Genomic DNA, 3,506 nt, shown 5'->3' on the forward strand with positions numbered 1-3,506 from the left:
ATGTGGTATTAAGTCCTTCATTTTCCGGGTTCCCAGGTGAGTGGACCAGATTTCCTGACCCAGGGTCAATTTGTCAGCATCTTTGACTATGAGCGCTGTTGCCGTGATAATTCTCAAGCACGGTGGCCAGCTGGCAGCTACAGGATCTAACTTCTTGGACAAATAAGCCACTGGACGTCTCCAGGGGCCTAAAGCTTGAGTCAAGACCCCTTTCACTATCCCTTTGCGTTCATCCACAAAGAGGTGAAAGGGCTTTGTAATATCTGGCAGGCCCAGGGCTGGGGCACCTAGAAGGACCTTCTTTAACTGCCTAAAGGCAGCTTCATCTTTCTCAGTCAAACGCCCTTCCCTCTTTGGTAGCTTCATATAGGGCCTGGCGATTTTGGCAAAACCGGGTATCCAGAGGCGGCAGTAGCCGGCCCATCCTAGGAATTCCCTTACTTCTCTTCGGGAGGTGGGAGTAGGGATTTTCAAAAAAGTCTCTTTTCTGGCGTCTGATAACCGCCGCTGCGCACCCTCTAGGATGTATCCCAGGAAACTCACACTTTCTCAGCATAAATGAGCATTCCTCATGGATGCCCACTACCCTAAGGCCCCCAGGTGGCCAATAGATCTTGGGTCCCCCACTCACAGTCCTTGGCTGTGTCTGCAGCAATCAGGATGTCATCTACGTACTGGAGGAGGGTGAGGTTGGGATGTTCCCTTCTGTACTCATCCAGGTCCTTGTGCATCACCTCGTCAAAGATGGTGGTCGAGTTTTTTAACCCCTAGGGTAGGCGTGTCCAAGTCAGCTAGCCACTGAAGCCCTCCTCTGGGTCATGCCACTCGAAGGCGAAAAGGGGCTGACTTTGAGGTGCTAGGGGCATACTGAAGAAGGCATCTTTCAGATCTAATACTGTGTACCAGACTTTAGATGGCGCCAAGGAGCTCAAGAGAGTGTACGGGTTTGGGACTGTTGGGTGTATGTCCATAATTCTTTTATTTACTTCTTGGAAATCCTGTACTGGCCTATAATCGTTTGTCTGGGGCTTTTTAACTGGCTGTAGGGGAGTGTTCCACGCAGACTGGCAGGGAACTAACACCCCCAAGCTCTTCAGTCTCCTGATATGAGGCTGAATTCCCTCCGTGACTCCTGAGGCATGGGGTACTGCTTGATTCTTACTGGACCTTTTCCTGGTTTTAGTTCTACCAGGACTGGGGCCCTGTGGGCGGCCAGCCCCACCCCTCCTTTCTCTGCTCATTCTGTTGGGAATTCTTGTAGCCATTTGTCCATACTGCCCTCTACTGGGGAAGCCTTCTGATAGAGGCAATATTCATCCTCTAGCCTCATGGTCAGAACCTGAATGGGGCGGCCCTTCCCATCGGTGACCTGAGGCCCTCCTTGTCTGAAAGTTATTTGAGCTTCTATTTTGGTCAGTAGGTCCCATCCCAATAGTGGGTAGGGGCATTCCGGTATTACCATGGAAGGGTGGGATACCTGGCCCATTCCTAAATCTACTGTCCTTCAGGTAGTCCATGAATACTGGCTCATACCAGTTGCCCCTTGCACCCAGGACTTTTTGTTCACCAGTTTTCCTTGCGGAGTACGGAGGAATGAATGCTGTGACCCGGTGTCAACAACGACATTAACAGGAGTCCCCTCCACTCTGAGAGTTATCCTGGGCTCGGTGAGTGGGTGCGAACCCTGACTCCCCTAATCACTAAGTTCACCCAGCTCTAAGACCTTAACTCAGTCAGTCCTGTCTCCCTTCTCACCGGACTTCTTTGGACATTCTTGAGCCCAGTGCCCTATGTCCATGTAAAACTTACATTGATCCTTCCGTAGCCCCCGCTTCCCCTCTCGTGCGGTCTGCTTACCTCTTCCTTTATTGCTTGCAAGCTGTCAGAGGTGACAGTCTCGCTCCTTGGGAAGTCAATTGTCATAGCCAGCAGGACCCTAGCCAGGTCCCAAGCTTGCCTACTGCTAGTGGCAGCCACGACCCGAGCTTGCCTGCCTTCTGGAGACTCTCGGTTATTGTACACCTTCTCTGCCACTACCAGTAAATCCTGTAAACTCTTCTCTCCCAACCTATCTACTTTTTGTAGTTTCCTTTTAATATCCGCGGCCGATTGGTTTACAAAGCTTATGATCACGGCTGCCTTGTTTTCAGGAGCTTCTGGATTCATGGGGGTGTAGGTGCGGTAAGCCTCCATGATCCGTTCTAAAAAGGCAGCCGGAGACTCATCCCTTTCCTGCTGAACATTCCCCACCTTGGCCAAATTAGTTGGCTTTCTAGCAGCCATTCTGAGACCCCTCATTAGGGTCTGACGGTAGACTGAAAGCCTCTCCTTACCTTCTGCCGTGTTGAAATCCCATTCAGGCCTAATTAAGGGAAAAGAGACATCTATCTGGACCTGGTTGGCAGTTGGGTTTCCGTCCACGCCTGGAACCACTTTCCGGGCCTCATTGAGGATCCTTTCTCTCTCTTCCGTCGTGAACAGAACCTGTAAAAGCTGCTGACAGTCGTCCCAAGTGGGCTGATGGGTGAAAAGAACAGAATCTAGCAAGTCAATAAGTCCCCCCGGTTTCTCAGAAAACTTGGGGTTTTGTGCCTTCCAGTTATAGAGATCGCATGTTGAAAAAGGCCAATAATGATAGGGCTGGTTGCCATCCGCATCCGGGGGTCCAGCGGCCCGTAAGGGCAGGGTCTTGATAGTGGAGTCGGGTGCTGCAGCAGACAGTTCCCGCTGAGCCCTCTGCCTGGTGAGAGGCGGGCCTCCTACCGAGGCCACTCCCGGAACTACACCCCCAGCCACTCCCAGAACTCCGCCCCCAGCCACTCCTGGCCTGGAAGGATCGTCCCCCATGGGCTATATGGGGGAGGGAAGATTAGTTCTTCTTCAGTCCCCCCCTGCAGGATAGGAAGGGGAGGGGCCGAAGGCTGGGTGAGAGTCTTCCTTCTCTCCTCCTTCTCCGTTCTCTGCAAAGCAAGAATGGGCTTGGGCCCAGGAGGACGTGGAGGTAGGAAGGGCCTGAGCCAAGATGGTGGGTCTTCCACGAGGTCCTGCCAAGTAACAATGTAAGAAAGTTGACCAGGATGTCCCCCTCTAAGTTGGGAGACGACATCCCTGACCCGGCGGATGGTGGGGAGGTCAAAAGTCCCCTCCGGCGGCCACCCGACGTCCAAAGTTGGCCACTCCCTGGAACAAAACGTCTGCCACCGGTCTTTCCTAACCTCCGCACTAAGGTCCCTGGCTCTTTCCCTTACCTCTCTGAAATTATCTACCATAATGCTTAAAGGAGTAGTTTGAGTCTGTCCCATAATGTCCGTCCAGTGAGTCCACAAAATAAAACCGAAAAGACACAAACACAAACAACAAACGGGCCCGAAAATACAGTCTTCCAACTCCATGGAAGCAGAACCAAAACAGGCTTCCAATTCCATGGAAGCCAAACCCGAAAGCTAGACAAAGCAGGCTTCCAATTCCATGGAGGCCAAACCCGAAAGCTAGACAATGGCCTTACG

General features: G+C 52.1%; 1 pseudogene; it reads right to left on the bottom strand.

The window, feature by feature from the left end:
- Positions 1-59: 59 nt before the first annotated feature.
- LOC107184759 lies at positions 60-2,847 on the bottom strand (annotated as a pseudogene).
- Between the last annotated feature and the right edge of the window lie 659 nt (positions 2,848-3,506).

Source organism: Myotis davidii, unplaced genomic scaffold (assembly GCF_000327345.1).
Source record: "Myotis davidii unplaced genomic scaffold, ASM32734v1 scaffold1313, whole genome shotgun sequence".
NCBI lineage: Eukaryota > Metazoa > Chordata > Mammalia > Chiroptera > Vespertilionidae > Myotis > Myotis davidii.